Here is a 25,236-nt window from a genome sequence, read left to right as displayed (position 1 = left end):
TGGAGCAGCAGCACTGCCAGGTGGACTTTGGACAGCAAGGAGTCATCATGTCAGGTAGTCCTGGGGCATGGTCCTAGGGCTCAGGTCCTCCGAGAGAGAGAAGGAGAGAATTAGATAATGCACACTTAGATTCACACAGGACACCAAATTGGACAGGAGAAGTACTCCAGATATAACAAACTGACCCCAGCCCCCCAACACATAAACTACTGCAGCATAAATACTGGAGGCTGAGACAGGAGGGGTCAGGAGACACTATGGCCCCATCCGAGGACACCCCCGGACAGGGCCAAACAGGAAGGATATAACCCCACCCACTTTGCCAAAGCACAGCCCCCACACCACTAGAGGGATATCTTCAACCACCAACTTACCATCCTGAGACAAATCTGAGTATAGCCCGCAAAGATCTCCGCCACATCAGTGAATCAACCCACTCAGGTGACGCACCCCTAGTGGGGTGATAAGTGTTTCCAGTTTCAGAGATTTTTGTAGTTCGTGCCAGTCATTGGCAGCAGAGAACTGGAAGGAGAGGCGGCCAAAGAAAAAATTGGTTTTGGGGGTGACCAGAGAGATATACCTGCTGGAGCGCGTGCTACAGGTGGGTGCTGCTATGGTGACCAGCAAGCTGAGATAAGAGAGTACTTTACCTAGCAGGGTCTTGTAGATGACCTGGAGCCAGTGGGTTTGGAGACGAGTATGAAGGCGAGGGCCAGCCAACGAGAGCGTACAGGTCGCAGTGATGGGTAGTATATGGGGCTTTGGTGACAAAATGGATGGCACTGTGATGGACTGCATCCAATTTATTGAGTAGGGTATTGGAGGCTATTTTGTAAATGACATCGCCGAAGTCGAGGATTGGTAGGATGGTCAGTTTTACAAGGGTATGTTTGGCAGCATGAAGGATGCTTTGTTGCAAAATGGGAAGCCAGTTCTAGAGATAACTTTAGATTGGAGATTTTTGATATGAGTCTGGAAGGAGACACCTAGGTATTTGTAGTTGTCCACGTATTATAAGTCAGAACCGTCCAGAGTAGTGATGTTGAACGGGTGGGCAGATAAACCAATTAGGCACATTTGGATCAGAAAACCTTTGCATATATCCTGTAGGCTTCTAGTGGCCAAAATCTAAATTGTGCCTGGGCTATGATAATACATTATGGCCTTTCTCTTGCATTTCAAAGATGATGGTACAAAAAAAATAAAAATCACATGCTTTTTACTTGTATTATCTTTCACCCGATCTAATGTGTTATACAGTTGAAGTCGGAAGTTGACATACACTCCATTACTATTTTGCAGCATTGCCTTTAAATTGCTTAACTTGGGTCAAATGTTTCGGGTAGCCTTCCACAAGCTTCCCACAATAAGTTGGGTGAATTTTGGCCCATTCCATCTGAAAGAGCTGGTAAAACTAAGTCAGGTTTATAGTATCCTTGCTCGCAAACACCTTTTCAGATCTGCACACAAATTTTCTATGGGATTGACGTCAGGCTTTGTGATGGCTGCTCCAATACCTTGACTTTTTTGTCTTTAAACCATTTTGCCACAACTTTGGAAGTATGCTTGGGGTCAATGTCCATTTGGAAGGCCCATTTGTGAACAAGCTTTAACTTCCTGACTGATATTTTGAGATGTTGCTTTAATATATCCACGTCATTGCCATCTATTTTGTGAAGTGCACCAGTCCCTCCTGCAGCAAAGCACCCCCACAACATGGTGCTGCCACCCCGTGCTTCACGGTTGGGATGGTGTTCTTCCGCTTGCAAGCCCCCCCCTTTTTCCTCCAAACATAACAATGGTCATGAAACAGTGAATGATATGTGAAATAATATTTTTGTAAATAATTGTTGGAAAAATGACTTGTGTCATGCACAAAGTAGATGTCCTAACCGACATTCCAAAACTATAGTTTGTTAACAATAAACTTGAGGAGTGGTTAAAGAAATGAGTTTTAATGACACCAAGCTAAGTGTATGTAAACGTCCGACTTCAACTGTACATTTAAAATGTCACACATAGCTTTCATATCAGTACATACACACAAAATCAAGGTCTAATATTTAGTACAGTGCAAATTGCAATACAATATATATATATATATATATATATATATATATATATATATATATATATATATATATATATATATATATATATATATATTAAATGGCTGTATCTCTTCACAGTCTCCTTAGTGCACTAAATTGTTATATTATTATATTTTTTCCATTTTTTTAATTGCTAGCTTGAGTTACCTGGGGTGGCAGAGTTCCATGTAGTCTTGGCACTATTTAATTCTGTGCGATTCCCAGCCTTTGCTCTGGACCTGGGGACTGTGAAGAGACCTCTGGTTTCATGTCTTGTGTTGTACCGATGAGTGTCCGAACTGTGTGCCAAGTGCTTGAACAGACAGTTCGGTACCTTCAACACATCAATACCTCGCACAAACACCAATAGTGATGCAGTCAATCTCTCCTCAACTTTGAGCCATTAGAAACTGACATGCATGCAACTGACACTTTCCCTTTGTGCACATCTAAGTGCGATATGTGCTGCTTTTTCTGGACCAACTGCAACTTACCTATGTCCTTCTTTGCCGCACATGACCACACAGCTGGGCAGTGGTCCAGGTGCAACAAAACTAGGGCCTGTAGGACCTGTCTGGTCGACTGAGATGTCAAGAAGGCAGAGCAACTCGTAATCATGGTCAGACCTTTCCCATTTTAGCAACCATTGAGTCTATATGTTTTGACTATGACAGCTTGCTATCTAGGGTTACACCCAGCAGTTTAGTCTCCTCTCCTTGCTCAAAAGCTACATTATTCATTAATAGATTGAAATGAGGTTCAGTGTTGAGCTGGTGATTCTTTCCAAAAATGAAGACTTTATTTTTTTGTAATATTTAGCATCAGCCTATTGCTACAGTAGTTACCCATTCTTAAACTGACTGGAGGTCTCTTTTAAGTGCTTCAGTTATTTATTTTACTGTTGCAGCCTGTTGAGTCGTCAGCATACGTAGACACAAGGCTTTATTCAAGGTGCGTGGAAGGTCATTTGTAAAAACAGAAAACAATAATTGCCCTACCCAACTGCCCTGTGGTACGCCACACTCAACTGAATTTACATGAAAGAGGCTTCCATGAACAAAAGCCCTCTGTTTTCTATTAGATAGGTAACTCTCAATACTTAATAAGGCAGAGGATGTAACAATTTTTTTCAGTAAAATGTTATGATCAATGACATCAAAAGCTGCACTGAAGTTTAACAAAACAGCGATCTTACGTTTAACAAATCTACGATCTTCTGTCAATTTATTTCAGTCAATCATCAGACATTTGTGTCAAGTCTGAGCATGTTAATTGCCTTTCCCTATAAGCATGCTGAAAGTGTGTTGTTGTAAATTTGTTGTCTGTAAAATAACTTTGTATTTGACCAAACAAACTTTTTTCCAAACGTTTGCTATGCACTTTAACAGGCTGATTGGTCGGCTGTTTGAACCACTAAAGCGCTGAAATTAGTAGGCAGCCTGATAATATAATTGGTCATTGGGCTGACATTAATAGGCTGTCATGACAGATATGAGTCATTCAATGTGTGTTTTGTGGAATAGAAATTTGGACTCTATACCTCTCTCTTCTTTTCCCTCTCCCTCTCTCTCATCCTGTCAGTCGAGGGCAAAGAAGGCATTTGCTTCCCACCTAGCAGCGTCACTGATTGAAGCCCATTTGTGGATTCAAACCCCACAGCCCTGTTTTTCTGTTGTTTGCTCTCCCCTGTGGCTAATCTCAGTTGGCTTCAGTTCCAACCAGACTCCCTGCTCCTGTCTGTATAGGCCCATTGTCTTGGCTCCCCATCTCTTGTGGTCTTGGCATGCGTGCAGTCAAGCCGGACGGTCAAGCTGGACTTGCTGTACAGAGACTGGCCGCTAATGGACCACTGGCCTAGCTCCACCTGTCCCAGGGAGAGCTGTCTGTTCCACTAATGCCCAGGGCTACTGGCACGACACAATGCCTGCCCCAGTCCTGTGTGTTCCTGAAGCGGGGGACATCCAGCCAGGGAACCCACCTGGAACAACAAAGCCCCCCTTTTGAAAGAATGCGTTAGCCTCTAACTGCTAATCGCTAACTTGGAGGGTTAGTCTCGTGGCTAATTAGTAGGCTGGGAGTGTTGGAAGTGTGAGTCAAAGTTGTCGACGGCTGAACTGTCCAGGCAGGCTCCTTTAAAGTCAAGCCATGTCCCAAGGCTCGGTTTAGGCAAGCCTTGAGCACTTTGCGCCTGGTTCTCTGCCCAGCCAGAGAACTTCTCACCTCTGTAATTTGGCCCTTAGCAGTAGATGTGGAAAAGCTCAAAACAAGCTAGCGTGAGAGACCATGAACCTGTGTTTCCTTTATAGCGGTGCAGTGACTCGGCAATGAAAGGCCCAATGTTAAAAGAGGGTGTCAAAAATGTATCAGCCCAACCTAGAAATCCTGACTCAACTATCTTGAATTCTTGATAATATACAGTATAGTTTCATACAGTATAGTTTCATACAAGATTGAGTTTGTTTATATATGCAAGTTCATTTGTGTGTGTGTGCGAGTGTCTGTGTGTGTGATTACGAAGGGCTAAGCTAGAGCTGGGCCGAAAAACCGAAAGTGATCAACACCGACCATACCGATCACTTATCCCAGGCATTTTGCTGATATCATCCATTAGGACAAGTAGCCTATAATATAGAGTTTGAAATGAAATTAATTTACTAATATAGGTTATTGTTAATGGAACAATAGATGGCTACAACCAGTATTAGTAGTTTAAAGGAGAATAAAGAACAAACTGTCATGCACATTGTTATGAACGTATCCTTCTGTTTATTGTTAGCGCATCAATTCAGGCAATTTATCTCAATGTGGATTTTTGTCCATATCGCCAAGCTCTAGGCTTAGCCCCCTCTCTTTCCATGTTCTCCACACATGAGGGGATTGGAGGAAAGAGGATTGGCTTTGCATTGAGCCCTCTAGGACCTAGGTACTGGGAATGGGAGAGTTTAGGGTCAATGAAAACAACACAGAACTCTTTAGGACCTAGGTACTGGGAATGGGAGAGTTTAGGGTCAATGAAAACAACACAGAACTCTTTAGGACCTAGGTACTGGAAATGGGAGAGTTTAGGGTCAATGAAAACAACACAGAACTCTTTAGGACCTAGGTACTGGAAATGGGAGAGTTTAGGGTCAATGAAAACAACACAGAACTCTTTAGGACCTAGGTACTGGAAATGGGAGAGTTTAGGGTCAATGAAAACAACACAGAACTCTTTAGGACCTAGGTACTGGAAATGGGAGAGTTTAGGGTCAATGAAAACAAAACAGAACTCTTTAGGACCTAGATACTGGGAATGGGAGAGTTTAGGGTCAATGAAAACAACACAGAACTCTTTAGGACCTAGGTACTGGGAATGGGAGAGTTTAGGGTCAATTAAAACAACACATAACTCTTTAGGACCTAGGTACTGGGAATGGGAGAGTTTAGGGTCAATGAAAACAACTCACCAATATTCCTTCCCAAAACACACTGAATCAATCTGTATTGGACATTTACCTGATACTCTACCAATCCAAGAGTTTAGACATTCTAAAAACACATTTGTTTCAAGAAAAGACTTGTGTTACTGTTAGTACTGCTCTTTTCAACTTAGAACCATGACCAGTAGTATGTTGACAATATTATCCAACCAAAACATCACTTTCTGTGGTGTATTCCACAAGATTGGTTCAATTATTACCGTTGCATGGACTCTTTTATCCCAGGTCACAGGTGCTAGGGTCAGCTAGGGTCAGTTTATAGATAGACAGCCCAATCCCCAAATATATCCCCCCCCCCCCCACACACACACACACACACACACACACACACACACACACACACACACACACACACACACACACACACACACACACACACACACACACACACACACACACACACACACACACACACACACACACACACACACACACACACAGCGGAGCGATGCTCAGAGAATCCATTTGATTAACAACCTCCCTCCCTTCATGAAAAAGGGAGAGGAATGAGGGAATGGGGCCAACGTGAAACAGACTGGAAGACTGGATATAGCCCATCTTCCAGTGAATGTCACACAACCTTTTCCATGGAGCTCCACAATAGCTATTCTTAGAAGAAAAACCATGTGCACACACACACACACACACACACACACACACACACACACACACACACACACACACACACACACACACACACACACACACACACACACACAATTATTTAGCGAAACAGTGTTGTACATACAGTTAGTTAAATGTACACTATAGTACAATTCAGGTGAAGTTGCTAAGTCAAGGGCACCAGAGCACCTGGGGTTTGACTCAACAGCCCTTAAGGTCCCTCTATCACTACCAGGTCATACATCTAACCACTTGGCTACAACTGATACATCAAAAATATCCAAATAGAAACGCAACATGCAACAATTTCAAAGATTTTACTGAGTTGTAGTTCAAATAAGGAAATCAGTCAATTGAAATAAACTCATTAGGTCCTAATCTATGGATTTCACATGACTGGCCGTTGGTGGGCTTATGAGGGCATGGGCCCACCCACTTGGTAGCCAGGCCGACCAACTGGGGAGTCAGTTCCAGCCAATCAGAATTGTTTTTTTCCCCACAAAAGGGCTTTATTACAGACAAATATTCCTCAGCACCCCCCCAGACGATCCCACAGTTATAGAAGCTGGAGGTCCTGGGCTGGCGTGGTCATACGTGGTCTGCGGTTGTGTGGCTGGTTGGACATACTGCCATATTCTCTAAAATGACGTTAGAGACAGCTTATGTTATGCCAAACTTCTTGATATTCCACACCTGTCAGGTGGATGGATTATTGTGGCGAAGGAGAAATACTCACGAGCAGAGATGTAAAGAAATGTGTGCACAAAATGTAAGAGAAGTAAGGTTTTTATGCATATGAACATTTCTGGGATCTTTTGTTTCAGCTCATGAAACATGGGACCAACACTTTACATATTGCGTTTATATTTTTGTTAATTACAAGTGAAACTCCCTACAAATGCATTAATAACCATCATCACTACTGTATTCAGGTCCAGAACAAATATCTATGCTAAACAAAACTATAAACCCATTGAGCAAGTTTGGGATGCTCTGGTCCAATGTGTAGGACAGAGTGTTACAGTTCCTGCCAATATCCAGCAACTTCGCACAGCCATGTGGGAACATTCCACAGGCCACTGACTGGTTTTCTGATCCACACTCCTTCCTACATTTTTTAATATATATATTCTTTTGAATTTATCACCCTTTCTCCCCAATTTCATGGTATCCAATGTTAGTAGTTACTATCTTGTCTCATCGCTACAACTCCCGTACGGACTCGGGAGAGACGAAGGTCGAAAGCCACGCGTCCTCCGAAACACAACCCACCTAAGTCGCACTGCTTCTTAACACAGCGCGCATCCAACCCGGAAGCCATCCTCACCAATGTGTCGGAGGAAACACTGTGCACCTGGCGACCTTGGTTAGCGACCTCGCTAGTGCACAATGAGACAAGGATATCCCTACCGGCCAAACCCTCCCTAACCCGGACAACGCTAGGCCAATTGTGCTTCACCCTACGGACCTCCCGGTCACGGCCAGCTGCGACAGCGCCTGGGCGCGAACCCAGAGTCTCTGGTGGCACAGCGATGCAGTGCACAAGACCACTGCACCACCGTCCTACATTGTAAGGTATCTGTGACCAACTGATGCATATCTGTATTCCCAGTCATTTGAAATCCATAGATTAGGGCCCAATGAATTTATTTGGGTTGACTGATTTCCTTTTATAAACTGTAGCTCAGTAAAATCTTTAAAATTGTTGCATGCTGCGTTAATATTTTTGTTCAGTGTATCTTCTTAATGTCACGACCCTATACACAGCTTGGATTGTTCTTCAAAGAAACTGCAAATGCACAGTCAGAGCTTGATGCACTAGGCTAGATTCCCTGTCCCCAATGGTGTTTTACTGCCACCCCACTGTACCCATAGCACATGTGAAGAGGCTAGGCCTTAGTAAATGTTTTTCAAAGAAACTATAGTGGCCTTCCAGGACCGTATGCTATTCTTAGGGGGAAGTGACTCACTCTTACACACACACACACACACACACACACACACACACACACACACACACACACACACACACACACACACACACACACACACACACACACACACACACACACACACACACACACACACACACACACTTACAATTACAGAGTTGTTCAAAAGACCACAGGGACCCAATGACTCAAGGTACATCCTTCAAAAGGTCCGGGAGAGTGTGACTTCTGTTCATCTTTCCCCCTCTCAATCACTCATCCTCTTGCTCTAGCAATCCTCCTCTCTCTCTCCCTTTCAAAGCACTGAGTCTCTATGATGAAACAGAATTCAAGGGAGATGGATGAAAACCCCTCCTATTTGAAGCGAGTGTGTGGGAGAGGTAGAAAAGAGAGGAAGAAATAGAAGATAGAAATAGGTGGAAGGTAAACACTATTATTACGACATAATTAACCAAATGGTTCCATACTTCATCCCAGTAGCCGTACTTCATCCCAGTAGCCGTACTTCATCCCAGTAGCCGTACTTCATCCCAGTAGCCGTACTTCATCCCAGTAGCCGTACTTCATCCCAGTAGCTGTACTTCATCCCAGTAGCCGTACTTCATCCCAGTAGCCGTACTTCATCCCAGTAGCCGTACTACATCCCAGTAGCCGTACTTCATCCCAGTAGCTGTACTTCATCCCAGTAGCCGTACTTCATCCCAGTAGCTGTACTTCATCCCAGTAGCTGTACTTCATCCCAGTAGCTGCATTTCAATTCACTGTAACTCCTGTTGGCTCCAAGGGGGTGATGGGTAGTGGGTTCTTGATTAGGTGAACCCGACGCTGCTTTGGAACTGGGCCCGAAGGAAGCATTTAAGCTCCTAATGCTCACACAGACTCTAAGTTCCCTCACACCTCCACTCCGATGAGACTGCTAAACTATTTACTTTAGTTTAGCCGAATATCATTCACAAGGTTCGTTCTCATTCAGAGAGAGCGAGAGAGAGAGGAATAGGTTTCAGAGAGAGAGAGAGGGAGCAAGAGAGAAAAAATATATTTCAGATACTGAGAGAGGGTGAGTGAATGAGGATGAAGAGGTTTCCCTAACACTCGTTTTCTCTGAATAGAAGAGCTCTTCTCTTCATCGCTCTCTACCTTTTCTTCTCCTTCTCCACCATCCCGTCTTCCCGAAGCAATCTGCTGGATCCAATTACCTCCTCTACATTCCTTACAGTAGAAACGTGTTCCACATGAAGACCTGGGAGAACACACAGTACTGGGCTGCCATACCTCACTGACAGCTCATCACACATATAATAGCATTTCTGACCCAGGAAAAGAGAGGGAGAGAAAGAGAGAGAGAGTATGAAGAACATGTATGTGTATTTCATGGCATATATAGTACCAGTCAAAAGTTTGGACACACCTACTCATTTAAGGGTTTTTCTTAATTGTTTTACTATTTTCTACATTGTAGAATAATAGGGAAAACATCAACACTATGAAATAACACATATGGAATCATGTAGTAACCAAAAAAGCGTTTAAAAAAAATCCAAATACATTTTATATCTGAGATTCTTCAAAGTAGCCACACTTTGACTTGATGACAGCTTTGCACACTCTTGGCATTCTCTCAGCCACCTTTGAGGTAGTCACCTGGAATGCATTTCAATAAACAGGTGTGCCTTAAAAGGTAATTTGTGGAATTACTTTCCTTCTTAATGCGTTTGAGCCAATCAGTTGTGTTGTGACAAGGTATGGGTGACATAGAGAAGATAGCCCTATTTGGTAAAAGACCAAGTCCATATTATGTCAAGAACAGCTCAAATATGCAAAGAGAAACCACAGTTCATCATTACTTTAAGACATGAAGGTATGTCAATCCAGAAAATTTCAAGAACTTAGAAAGTTTCTTATTTAAAGTCGTAAAAACCATCAAGTGCTATGATAACTGGCTTTCATGAGGACCACCACAGGAAAGGAAGACCCACAGTTACCTCTGCTGCAGAGGATAAATGTATTGGAGTTACCACCCTCAGAAATTTCAGCCTAAATAAATGATTCAGAGTTCAATTAACGGACATCTCAGCATCAACTGTTCAGAGCAGACTGGGTGACTCAGGCCTTAATGGTTGAAAGAAACACGAGCAACAGACATTAGACCGGGGGAAATCTTTCCTTGGTCTGGAATCAAAATTTGAGATTATTGGTTCCAACTGCTGTGTCTTTGTGAGACGCAGAGTAGGTGAACAGATGATTTCTGCATGTATGGTTCCCACCGTGAAGCATAGAGGAGGAGGTGTGATGGTGTGGGGGTGCTTTGCTGGTGACACTATCTGTAATTTATTTAGAATTCCAGGCACGCTTAACCAGCATGGCTATGACAGCATTCTGCGGTGATATGCCATCCCATCTGGTTTGCGATTAGTGGGACTATCATTTGTTTTTCAACAGCACAGTGACCCAACGCACCTCCAGGCTGTGTGGGCTAATTTGACCAAGAAGGGGAATGATGGAGTGCTGCATCAGATGACCTGGCCTCCACAATCACCCTACCTCAACCCAATTGAGATGGTTTGGGATGCGTTGGACCACAGATTGAAGGAACAGCAGCCAAAAAGTGCTCAGCATATGTGGGAACTCCTTCAAGACTGTTGCAAAAGCATTTCAGGTGAAGCTGATTGAGAGAATGCCAAGAGTGTGCAAAGCTGTCACCAAGGCAAAGGGTGGCTACTTTGAAGATTCTCAAATATAAATATAGTTTGATTTGTTTAACACTTCTTTTGGTTCCTACATGATTCCATATGTGTTGTTTCATAGTTTTGATGTCTTCTCTATTACTATGTTGAAAATGTACTAAAATAAAGAAAATAACGAGTTGGTGTGTCCAAACTTTTGACTGGTACTGTGTGTCGATGAGAGAGAGAGAGAAGGAGAGGGGAGAGGGAAGGAAGGAGAGGAGATAGGGAAGAAGATAATTAATAGCATGTTGCTACACACCTACAGTTTGAGCCTTTGAGTGTCTTTGACAGACTGGGGGATGGAAAGTTAGGGAGAGGGAGAATGACCAATGTGGGTACCTGTATGTGTGAGTCATTGATATCAAACCACATCGGCATAGACAGACAGACATGGCTTCGTGCGGGAGAACATGTTGTTTGTTCAACTGGGCTTGTCGGAAGCCACACATATGCAAACAAATACACACAAACACACACACACACCTGTTTGTGCTACTAACCACATGATACATTTGATGGAATGGGGTCACATACATTTTATAAAGGAGGCGGGGGGGGGGCTGGTCTTGAACCCCCTACCCTTCCCATAGACCCCCCAAGGGATGAGCAGTCTCCCAAGAGGCTTCTTCTCCTCCTACTCCTCATCCTCTCTTCTCTCTTCCTCCTCTCTGTCTCTCGGTGCCAGCACTCGCTCTAGGCGCGAATGAGAAAGTGACGATAATGAACATTGTCACCCTTTGCTTTTAAATGTTTTCTCTTGGGCATTTCTCCCCAAAAATGATCTTAGCATTGCTCAAGGAGAAAAGGCACCACAGATGGAATGTTTATGTATGAGTGTGTGTGTGTGTGTGTGTGTGTGTGTGTGTGTGTGTGTGTGTGTGTGTGTGTGTGTGTGTGTGTGTGTGTGTGTGTGTGTGTGTGTGTGTGTGTGTGTGTGTGTGTGTGTGTGTGCTTGTGAGCCTGTGTGTTTATGCAACAAACACCCAGTGCTTCGGAAAGTGGAAACTTGTATTTAAGTATGCGTCTGTCTTCAAGGCCCATGAATAGTATACAAGTTGAAAAGTAGAAGTTGCTGAAGTGAGTGGCTTCTGAAAATCTAAATTCAGAATCAAATCAATTTTTTTTTGTTAAATGTTTTGTAAACAACAGGAGTAGACTAACAATGAAATGCTTACGAACCCTTCCCAACAATGCAACGAGAAAGAAAATAGAAAATAATTGAAAAGTACTAACACGTAAAATTAATAATAAATAGACAATGGGTAATGATAACTTGGTTACATACACAGGGTACCAGTACTGAGTCAAGGTAGATATATACATATAACTAGGAATAAAATGGCAAGGCAACGGGATAGATAATAAACAGTAGCAGCAGCAGCTATTTGGTTAACTATTTAACTAACTACACTGAACACATTTGTTTATATCCCTGTTAGTGAGCATTTCTCCTTTGTCAATATAATCCATCCACCTGACAGGTGGGGTATATCAAGAAGCTGATTAAACAGCATGATCATTACACAGGTGCAGCTTGTGCTGGGGGCAATAAAAGGCCACTCTAAAATGTGCAATTTTGTCACATAACACAATGCCACAGATGTCTCAAGTTTTGAGGGAGCATGCAATTGGCATGCTGACTGCAGGAATGAATGCCCATCAGAGCTGTTGCCAGATGATTTCATGTTCTAGTCACCTCCGTCATTTGAGAGAATTTGCAAAAATATACCAGGACGAAATACTGAGGCCCATTGTGAGGCCATTTTTTTAAGTACTGTATCTGTGACCAACATATGCATATCTGTATTCCCAGTCATGTGAAATCCATAGATTAGGGCCTAATTTATTTATTTCAATTGACTGATTTTCTCATGTGGACTGTAACTCACTAAAATCAATGAAATTGTTGCATGTTGCGTTTATATTTATGTTGAGTATATTTGTATATGGAGGAAGAAGTTATTCAGGGTCCTGTTGGTTCCAGACTTAGTGCATTGGTACCACTATCCATTTTTAGGGACTTCCTCTGACATCTGGTGTAGAGGTCCTGGATGGCAGGGAGCTCGGCCCCAGTGATGTACTGGGCAGTACACACTGCCCTCTATATGCCAAGCAGTTGCTATAAAAAGTTGCCATAAAATGTGGTTATGTTGCCAGTCAAGATGCTTTCAGTGGTGCAACTATATAACTTTTTGAGGATTTGAGGGTCCATGTCAAATCTTTTCAGCCATCCTGAGGGAGAAGAGTTGTTGTCGTGCCCTCTTCATGACTGTGTTGGTGTGTCTGGCCCATGCTTGATCTGAATACCCGTTCCACTACAGCTCCATCGAGGTGAATGGGGGCGTGCTCGGCCCTCTGTTTTATTGTAGTCCACGATCAGCTCCTTTGTCTTGCTGACGCTGAGGGAGAGGTTGTCCTGGCACCACACTGCTAGGTCTCTGACCTCCTCCCCAGAGGCTGTCTCATCGCCGTCGTGATCAGGACTATCACCGTCATCTACAGTTAAGGATGGTGTTGGAGTCATGCACAGCCACGCAGTCGTGGGTGAACAGGGAGTACATGAGGAGACTAAGCACACACCCCCGAGGGCCCCCTGTGTTGAGGGTCAGTGTGGCGGGTGTGTTTTTGCCTACCCTCACCACCTGGAGGTGGCCCGTCAGGAAGTCCAGGGTCCTGTTGCAGAGGGAGGTGTTCAGTCCCAAGGTGATGCTCAGCTTAGTGATGAGTTTGGAGGGCACTATGGTGTTGAACTCTGAGCTGTAGTCAATGAACAGCATTCTCACATAGGTGTTCCTCTCATGTGAGTGCTTCCAGGGTGATCGTCATTTAGACAGGTTACCTTGACATACAAGTGAAACTCTGTGAATGGCACCCTATTGTTTTGTTCCTTTTTATTTGAGCCCTTTGATAGGTGATATATTTGGGGCAGTGAGGCGGTAAACTGAAAATGATATGCTGCAGTGCCTTGATATATTCGAGTTCATTTCATGGGGAATTTCCCACAGCCTTGTAGCAAAGGGATGGTTTCTGTGTGTTTGTCTATGTGTGTCGCCAGCCTCGTTCCTGGGTCTGTGAGTCAGTGTGTCCGTCACTGTCGGCAATGCTCTTACTATGACATACACACACGGACACAAACAGACATGTCAGACCTGTTTCCTCTGTGTCTCGGTAGACTGAGGGAGACGTGTGTGTGTGTGTGTGTGTGTGTGTGTGTGTGTGTGTGTGTTAGAACTGGGACGATAAACCAAAAAATGATCGACACCGACCAAACCGGCCACTTATTGTGGACATTTTGTTGATATTGTTCATTATTATAAATAACCTAAAGGGCGCTACTAGAGAAATGTGATGTTTGAAATTAAATAAATAAATATGTAGGTGCAGGTAAATATAGGTAAATATGTAGGTAAATATGTATATAATGTGTTTCATCTAAACAACATAATCATTACAATCACTCTAAGTCTGTTTTCTTTTTGTTGCCATTGGCTGTTTTTGACTGTTAGGCCTACGTGCTTCTCTGCATGTGTGCACTTCAGGAGTGAAATGCTAGGTTGAGTGTGTGTCAGAGTTATAGCTGTTTGTCCTGCCAGCCACACGATAGATTTACTGGCAATAAGACTCTCCTAGCTCACTGTTTGTAGGTTCTCAACACACGTTATGCACCTGCCCAGGGTACAGGAATGAAGGACTGCTACCACTTGAAAACAGATGAGAACAAAAAAAGATAACCTACTAGAGATGAAGAGAGAGACAAAGAGAGTGAGTGAGTGAGAGAGAGAGAGAGAGAGAGAGAGAGACAGAGAGAGAGAGAGAGAGAGAGAGAGAGAGAGAGAGAATGGAGTGCTGAATTGGTTAAAGAAAAATACATAGAGAGAAAGGAAGGGATCAGAGAGAAAGAGTGGAGAGGGCAGAGAGAGAAAAGAGAGGGTGAGAGTGGAGTCAGGGAACGAGAGAGCGAGAAGGTGAAACAGAGCGAGAGGGCAGGGAGAGAAAAGAGAGGAGGGTGAGAGAGATGAGTAAGGGAATGAGAGAGCGAGAAGGTGAAACAGAGCGAGAGGGCAGGGAGAGAAAAGAGAGGAGGGTGAGAGAGATGAGTAAGGGAATGAGAGAGAGAAAGGCATGCGGAAAGTTCTTTCTCCCAGTGCATAATGACGGTTCCCACGCGATAGAGAGGTCATGTTACCTTCCTCTTGTCACTGGTCACACCAGACACTGCAGCTTCTCCACACATCATAATATATATCAGCTCAGAGGGGAAGTGTTCTGCTCTGAGGTCAAATTCCGTGTGTGTTGCGTGCGCAGCTACGTGGGTGCGTAATCTTTTGTGTCTGTATGCACAGTACGGTATGTATGTGTGCGTTCTTTAAACCATTATCTCTTGGCATAGATGATTTAAACAGTTGACATTTTGGCCTGTCAGGTGTCTATTTATTTTTTAACTAGCCAAGTAATTTAAGAACAAATTAATATTTACAATGACAGCCTACCTGGACATCGCTGGGCCAATTGTGCGCTGCCCTATGGGACTCCCAATCATGTTCGGTTGTGATACAGTCTGGATTCGAACCAGGGTGTCTGTAGTGACGCCTCAAGCACTAAAATGCAGAGCCTTAGACCACTGCACCACTCAGGAGCCTTCACACTTCTATGCTTGTGCAAACTATGACTTAAGCTCTCATTTGTATTTATAGTGTTGTCACGATACCAGCATTTCGACCTTGATACCAGATTTAGTATCACAATACTCGATATCATCACGATACACGATATCAAAACGATCCCACAGCAAAAAAATAAGACGTTAGCCAAGGTAACTAAGTGTCTCTTGATCTCGACAGATAAACTCAGCTGCTGCTCTGTTCAATCGCAGGGCATCTTTTGAGTTCAGTATCACATTTGAATGTTTTTATATCAACATTTTTCAGACAGCCATGTATGCATTAATTAATCAATTAGACAATCATGCAATCACTTTGACTTAGTTTTTACCAATCTGACTACACAACAACATAATGGTAATCATTTATTTGAATGGTAAAGCTATATTGATAAACTGGGTTAATCATTATGTAGCCTAGACCTATTCACAATACAGGTGCATATTCAATAGGAGTGTGTGCATGCACTGAGATATTGAGCTTGTTTTGGCTGATTTCATGGGGCTCCTGATGAAAAACAATCTGTTTCCCTTCCAGTTGGGACTTATTTGTTGTACTGATCAACCACATTGGCATAGAAGTTGCTTGTTTTATAAAATGTCTCTCTAACTATTAATGATGACATTCAGGAAGCGTCGGAGCACAGCCAGTTTGCAATAGATCATCTCTGGGAGAGACGTTTGAGAGACTGAATAAGTGAATGATTGCCAGTTTTCGCTGGCAATCAGCAATGAAATCTGCATATGTTGTGTTATGATTTGCATATGATCACAAACAAAGTACTAGGGTAGTGAATTGATGTTAGCTTTAGCTAACAATGAAAGTTAGCCTACAAAACTGGAAGCTACCGGCATCTTCTTGCATTGTAATGTGTTCTAGCCTGTAAGGACATTGTTTTGCGAACAGTAATTAACAGTTTCAACATTTCTTCAAGGTTGTTAACTTCTGTGCTTGAGAGGGGAGCTAACATGATGCAGCCCAGACTCCCAGTGCAGGCTAGTAGTGAGTAAGTGGAGCAGACAGGGTGCTCTACAATAAGAGGTCTGCTGTGCTAATAGACAGGCTTGATCAGTGAGGCACATTTGACAGATGTACCGAAAGTAATAGAAATTCTAGTACCGAACCGTTTTTTCATCTTCTAGTATGGAAAAAGTTTCGGTGTACCGTGCAGCAGTAGTGAATGTGCTCTGAAACCACCTCTGTCTGCCCTTCTATGTGGAAGTCATATGCCCACATTCAAATATTGTCTCCTATTTGCAAAACAAACTCTGTGGTTGCATGTGTATGACATCATTCCTATTTAAACGCCTTGTGGTCAAAGCATCATTCTGGGAAAGGTTGTCTGTTTAACCCATAAATGTGACTGAATTCAGGAACATGAGCTTATTTCTATTTGACAAAAGTAGAGACTCAGAGCTTCAACATGTTATTTCAGACACTGCAGTTGGGGAAGCATGGAAACATTATGCTTCTTTGAAATTCTATGAACTTGTTATCCCACTTTGGAGACAAGTAGGAGAAAATAGCCTTGAATGATTCTCACACTTTCCAGAGAGCTCGTCTTTGTTTATGCCCATTCAGGATTGTTCACACCCTCTTATGCCTTAGCCCAACCCATCTTTTTAAGAATTCACATCTAAAGGCAATGAGTCAGCATGGCATTGTCCTCCAGGAAGTAGTCTCTCTATTACCCCCCTCCATTATCTCAGCCAATCATGGATCCTGCTTTTCTCCCTACGAAGCACAGTGTTTTCTATGTCGCTAAACTAGACTCATAATTGTATCTTTATATTCATATTTACAGATTCCAGACCTGTTTGTAATTAAGGGAAATGCCATTTCACACATTCAAGAAGTCATTTCTGTACAAAATAAATAAATAATACTAAATGAAGAGTTTTATTTCCCAAATTATATATTCATCAAGTTTTCACATTTGACTTTCTTCAATAGAAATGATTGCTTGTAGGTACTGTACCTTCATGTGTGTGTAAAATATTATTGTGCTCAGATTTTAGATTCGTAGATTTTAGATTTATTACAATGAGTTTTTTCCCAAAGAGCTATATGTTCATTGTTTAGCTAGAATGGAATGTTTGTATCCTGTATATTTGAATGGGATATGTGGTTGTGCCAGCTAGCTATCTTACGATCAATGCACTGTAAGTTGCTGTGGATAAGAGCATCTGAAAAATGACTAAAATGTCAAATGTAAATGTTTTACATGCAGATCTCATATTACTGTATTAATTAATTATCATTTTTCTTTTTACCTCGCAAATGTATCATTTGTACAGTTCTTTATAATAAATGTAGTTATGTGTTACGTTAGACTTACTTATTTCTCTGAGAGTGAGGCAGATATATACTGTTTTTCAAAACAACAAACAAATGATTTTTGGTATCTGAAGTGAAACCATCAAGTGATAGACTATCATTGAACAACCACATTCCATGATTAGATAGATATTGAAAAAACACACCAATCTCATTCATAATTTCTTTCCAGAATAAAAGCAAATTGACCAACTTTTCTGAAAGTAGATATATATCGTTTTGGAACGAAACACTTCAAATATACTGTATATACATTATTAATTATTATTCATCTTGTTATTTTTTTAAACTGCAATAGGAAATAGCATCAAATGCCCTCAACCCTGAATCCGGCCACATATGGTAGCATCCATAGACATGTATGTGCAATAGGCTGTTGCTTAGAAATCATGTGTTGATGTGTTTCAAACACTGCAGACCACATTCTGGGGAAGCATAATGCTGCACATTAGAACATGCTATGTTTGACAGTGATGAAACCAGCTGTACACATCTTGGTAATATGTGCTCTATCCCAAAAGGTTATGTTTGGAACTGAGGCTAGATTTCAGGTAGGCCTCAAAAAATCTCCAGAGTCCTACGGTACTGATCCCTTGTTACTATGAGACCACATAACCTTTTCTCCTTGTACTGATCAGTTCTTACTATGATACCACATCAGCTCTTCTCCCTGTACTGATCAGTTCTTATGAGACCACATCACCTCTTCTCCCTGTACTGATATGTTCCTACTACGAGACCACATCACCTCTTCTCCCTGTACTGATCAGTTCTTACTATGAGACCACATCACATCTTCTCCCTGTACTGATCAGTTCTTGAGACCACATCACATCTTCTCCCTGTACTGATCAGTTCTTACCATGAGACCACATCATCTCTTCTTCCTGTACTGATCAGTTCTTATGAGACCACATCACCTCTTCTCCCTGTAATGATCAGTTCTTACTATGGGACCACATCACCTCTTCTCCCTGTACTGATCTGTTCCTGTTAGACCACATCACCTCTTCTCAATGTACTGATCAGTTCTTATGAGACCACATCACCTCTTCTCAATGTACTGATCAGTTCTTATGAGACCACATCACCTCTTCTCAATGTACTGATCAGTTCTTATGAGACCACATCACCTCTTCTCAATGTACTGATCAGTTCTTATGAGACCACATCACCTCTTCTCAATGTACTGATCAGTTCTTATGAGACCACATCACCTCTTCTCCCTGTAATGATCAGTTCTTACTATGAGACCATATCACCTCTTCTCCCTGTAATGATCAGTTCTTACTATGAGACCACATCACCTCTTCTCCCTGTAATGATCAGTTCTTACTATGAGACCACGTCACCACTTCTCCCTGTAATGATCAGTTCTTACTATGAGACCACATCACCTCTTCTCAATGTACTGATCAGTTCTTATGAGACCACATCACCTCTTCTCCCTGTAATGATCAGTTCTTACTATGAGACCACATCACCTCTTCTCCCTGTAATGATCAGTTCTTACTATGAGACCACGTCACCACTTCTCCCTGTAATGATCAGTTCTTACTATGAGACCACATCACCTCTTCTCAATGTACTGATCAGTTCTTATGAGACCACATCACCTCTTCTCCCTGTAATGATCAGTTCTTACTATGAGACCATATCACCTCTTCTCCCTGTAATGATCAGTTCTTACTATGAGACCACATCACCTCTTCTCCCTGTAATGATCAGTTCTTACTATGAGACCACATCACCTCTTCTCCCTGTAATGATCAGTTCTTACTATGAGACCACATCACCTCTTCTCCCTGTACTGATCAGTTCTTATGAGACCACATCACCCGTTCTCCCTGAACTGATCAGTTCTTACTATGAGACCACATCACCTCTTCTCCCTGTACTGATCTGTTCCTACTATGAGACCACATCACCCGTTCTCCCTGTACTGATCAGTTCTTACTATGAGACCACAATTACCTCTTCTCACTGTACTGATCAGTTCTTGAGACCACATCACATCTTCTACCTGTACTGATCAGTTCTTACTATGAGACCACATCACCTCTTCTCCCTGTACTGATCAGTTATTATGAGACCACATCACCTCTTCTCCCTGTACTGATCTGTTCCTACTATGAGACCACATCACCTCTTCTCCCTGATCAGTTCTTACTATGAGACCACATAACCTCTTCTCCCTGTACTGATCTGTTCCTACTATGAAACCACGTCACCACTTCTCCCTGTACTGATCAGTTCTTACTATGAGACCACATCACCTATTCTCCCTGTACTGATCAGTTCTTGAGACCACATCACATCTTCTCCCTGTAATGATCAGCTCTTACTATGAGACCACATCCCCTCTTCTCCCTGTACTGATCAGTTCTTATGAGACCACATCACATCTTCCCTGTACTGATCAGTTCTTACTATGAGACCACATCACCTATTCTCCCTGTAATGATCAGCTCTTACTATGGGGCCATATCACCTCTTCTCCGTGTACTGATCTGTGCCTTTTAGACCACATCACCTCTTCTCAATGTAAATATCAGTTCTTATGAGAACACATCACCTCTTCTCCCTGTAATGATCAGTTCTTACTATTGGACCACATCACCTCTTCTACCTGTACTGGTCAGTTCTTACGATGAGACCACATCACCTCTTCTCCCTGTACTGATCAGTTCTTACTGAGACCACATCACCTCTTCTCCCTGTACTGATCAGTTCTTATGAGACCACATCACCTCTTCTCCCTGTACTGATCAGTTCTTACTACGAGACCACATCACCTCTTCTCCCTGTACTGATCAGTTCTTACTACGAGACCACATCACCTCTTCTCCCTGTACTGATCAGTTCTTACTATGAGACCACATCACCTCTTCTCCCTGTACTGATCAGTTCTTGAGACCACATCACATCTTCTCCCTGTACTGATCAGTTCTTACTGAGACAACATCACCTCTTCTCCCTGTACTGATCTGTTCCTACTATGAGACCACAATACCCCTTCTCCCTGATCAGTTCTTACTATGAGACCACATCACCTCTTCTCCCTGTACTGATCAGTTCTTACTGAGACCACATCACCTCTTCTCCCTGTACTGATCTGTTCCTACTATGAGACCACAATACCCCTTCTCCCTGATCAGTTCTTACTATGAGACCACATCACCTGTTCTCCCTGTACTGATCAGTTCTTACCATGAGACCACATCACCTCTTCTCAATGTACTGGTCAATTCTTACTATGAAACCACATCACCTCTTCTCCCTGTACGTATCAGTTCTCATGAGACCACATCACCCGTTCTCCCTGTACTGATCTGTTCTTACTATGAGACCACATCACCTGTTCTCCCTGTACTGATCAGTTCTTACTATGAGACCACATCACCTCTTCTCCCTGTACTGATCTGTTCTTACTATGAGACCACATCACCTCTTCTCCCTGTACTGATCAGTTATTATGAGACCACATCACCTCTTCTCCCTGTACTGATCTGTTCCTACTATGAGACCACATCACCTCTTCTCCCTGATCAGTTCTTACTATGAGACCACATAACCTCTTCTCCCTGTACTGATCTGTTCCTACTATGAAACCACGTCACCACTTCTCCCTGTACTGATCAGTTCTTACTATGAGACCACATCACCTATTCTCCCTGTACTGATCAGTTCTTGAGACCACATCACATCTTCTCCCTGTAATGATCAGCTCTTACTATGAGACCACATCCCCTCTTCTCCCTGTACTGATCAGTTCTTATGAGACCACATCACATCTTCTCCCTGTACTGATCAGTTCTTACTATGAGACCACATCACCTATTCTCCCTGTAATGATCAGCTCTTACTATGGGGCCATATCACCTCTTCTCCGTGTACTGATCTGTGCCTTTTAGACCACATCACCTCTTCTCAATGTAAATATCAGTTCTTATGAGAACACATCACCTCTTCTCCCTGTAATGATCAGTTCTTACTATTGGACCACATCACCTCTTCTCCCTGTACTGGTCAGTTCTTACGATGAGACCACATCACATGTTCTCCCTGGACTGATCAGTTCTTATGAGACCACATCACCTCTTCTCCCTGTACTGATCAGTTCTTACTGAGACCACATCACCTCTTCTCCCTGTACTGATCAGTTCTTATGAGACCACATCACCTCTTCTCCCTGTACTGATCAGTTCTTACTACGAGACCACATCACATCTTCTCCCTGTACTGATCAGTTCTTACTACGAGACCACATCACCTCTTCTCCCTGTACTGATCAGTTCTTACTATGAGACCACATCACCTCTTCTCCCTGTACTGATCAGTTCTTGAGACCACATCACATCTTCTCCCTGTACTGATCAGTTCTTACTGAGACAACATCACCTCTTCTCCCTGTACTGATCTGTTCCTACTATGAGACCACAATACCCCTTCTCCCTGATCAGTTCTTACTATGAGACCACATCACCTCTTCTCCCTGTACTGATCAGTTCTTACTGAGACCACATCACCTCTTCTCCCTGTACTGATCTGTTCCTACTATGAGACCACAATACCCCTTCTCCCTGATCAGTTCTTACTATGAGACCACATCACCTGTTCTCCCTGTACTGATCAGTTCTTACCATGAGACCACATCACCTCTTCTCAATGTACTGGTCAATTCTTACTATGAAACCACATCACCTCTTCTCCCTGTACGTATCAGTTCTCATGAGACCACATCACCCGTTCTCCCTGTACTGATCTGTTCTTACTATGAGACCACATCACCTGTTCTCCCTGTACTGATCAGTTCTTACTATGAGACCACATCACCTCTTCTCCCTGTACTGATCTGTTCTTACTATGAGACCACATCACCTCTTCTCACTGTACTGATCAGTTCTTACTATGAGACCACATCACCTCTTCTCCCTGTACTGATCTGTTCTTACTATGAGACCACATCACCTCTTCTCCCTGATCAGTTCTTACTATGAGACCACATAACCTCTTCTCCCTGTACTGATCTGTTCCTACTATGAAACCACGTCACCACTTCTCCCTGTACTGATCAGTTCTTACTATGAGACCACATCACCTATTCTCCCTGTACTGATCAGTTCTTGAGACCACATCACATCTTCTCCCTGTAATGATCAGCTCTTACTATGAGACCACATCCCCTCTTCTCCCTGTACTGATCAGTTCTTATGAGACCACATCACATCTTCTCCCTGTACTGATCAGTTCTTACTATGAGACCACATCACCTATTCTCCCTGTAATGATCAGCTCTTACTATGGGGCCATATCACCTCTTCTCCGTGTACTGATCTGTGCCTTTTAGACCACATCACCTCTTCTCAATGTAAATATCAGTTCTTATGAGAACACATCACCTCTTCTCCCTGTAATGATCAGTTCTTACTATTGGACCACATCACCTCTTCTCCCTGTACTGGTCAGTTCTTACGATGAGACCACATCACATGTTCTCCCTGGACTGATCAGTTCTTATGAGACCACATCACCTCTTCTCCCTGTACTGATCAGTTCTTACTGAGACCACATCACCTCTTCTCCCTGTACTGATCAGTTCTTATGAGACCACATCACCTCTTCTCCCTGTACTGATCAGTTCTTACTACGAGACCACATCACCTCTTCTCCCTGTACTGATCAGTTCTTACTACGAGACCACATCACCTCTTCTCCCTGTACTGATCAGTTCTTACTATGAGACCACATCACCTCTTCTCCCTGTACTGATCAGTTCTTGAGACCACATCACATCTTCTCCCTGTACTGATCAGTTCTTACTGAGACAACATCACCTCTTCTCCCTGTACTGATCTGTTCCTACTATGAGACCACAATACCCCTTCTCCCTGATCAGTTCTTACTATGAGACCACATCACCTCTTCTCCCTGTACTGATCAGTTCTTACTGAGACCACATCACCTCTTCTCCCTGTACTGATCTGTTCCTACTATGAGACCACAATACCCCTTCTCCCTGATCAGTTCTTACTATGAGACCACATCACCTGTTCTCCCTGTACTGATCAGTTCTTACCATGAGACCACATCACCTCTTCTCAATGTACTGGTCAATTCTTACTATGAAACCACATCACCTCTTCTCCCTGTACGTATCAGTTCTCATGAGACCACATCACCCGTTCTCCCTGTACTGATCTGTTCTTACTATGAGACCACATCACCTGTTCTCCCTGTACTGATCAGTTCTTACTATGAGACCACATCACCTCTTCTCCCTGTACTGATCTGTTCTTACTATGAGACCACATCACCTCTTCTCCCTGTACTGATCAGTTATTATGAGACCACATCACCTCTTCTCCCTGTACTGATCTGTTCCTACTATGAGACCACATCACCTCTTCTCCCTGATCAGTTCTTACTATGAGACCACATAACCTCTTCTCCCTGTACTGATCTGTTCCTACTATGAAACCACGTCACCACTTCTCCCTGTACTGATCAGTTCTTACTATGAGACCACATCACCTATTCTCCCTGTACTGATCAGTTCTTGAGACCACATCACATCTTCTCCCTGTAATGATCAGCTCTTACTATGAGACCACATCCCCTCTTCTCCCTGTACTGATCAGTTCTTATGAGACCACATCACATCTTCTCCCTGTACTGATCAGTTCTTACTATGAGACCACATCACCTATTCTCCCTGTAATGATCAGCTCTTACTATGGGGCCATATCACCTCTTCTCCGTGTACTGATCTGTGCCTTTTAGACCACATCACCTCTTCTCAATGTAAATATCAGTTCTTATGAGAACACATCACCTCTTCTCCCTGTAATGATCAGTTCTTACTATTGGACCACATCACCTCTTCTCCCTGTACTGGTCAGTTCTTACGATGAGACCACATCACATGTTCTCCCTGGACTGATCAGTTCTTATGAGACCACATCACCTCTTCTCCCTGTACTGATCAGTTCTTACTGAGACCACATCACCTCTTCTCCCTGTACTGATCAGTTCTTATGAGACCACATCACCTCTTCTCCCTGTACTGATCAGTTCTTACTACGAGACCACATCACCTCTTCTCCCTGTACTGATCAGTTCTTACTACGAGACCACATCACCTCTTCTCCCTGTACTGATCAGTTCTTACTATGAGACCACATCACCTCTTCTCCCTGTACTGATCAGTTCTTGAGACCACATCACATCTTCTCCCTGTACTGATCAGTTCTTACTGAGACAACATCACCTCTTCTCCCTGTACTGATCTGTTCCTACTATGAGACCACAATACCCCTTCTCCCTGATCAGTTCTTACTATGAGACCACATCACCTCTTCTCCCTG

The 25,236-nt window shown here is 43.0% G+C and overlaps 1 protein-coding gene across 3 annotated transcripts in view; it reads left to right on the top strand.

Annotated features, from left to right (window-relative positions):
• The window catches only part of LOC135526583 (protocadherin-1-like), a 430,021-nt gene that overhangs the window by 222,170 nt on the left and 182,615 nt on the right, over positions 1-25,236 (top strand). The gene's annotated exons all lie outside the window — the stretch shown is intronic.

The sequence above is a fragment of the Oncorhynchus masou genome, chromosome 32 (assembly GCF_036934945.1).
Source record: "Oncorhynchus masou masou isolate Uvic2021 chromosome 32, UVic_Omas_1.1, whole genome shotgun sequence".
Classification (NCBI taxonomy): Eukaryota; Metazoa; Chordata; class Actinopteri; order Salmoniformes; family Salmonidae; genus Oncorhynchus; species Oncorhynchus masou.
This window is presented reverse-complemented; position numbering and strand designations above follow the sequence as displayed.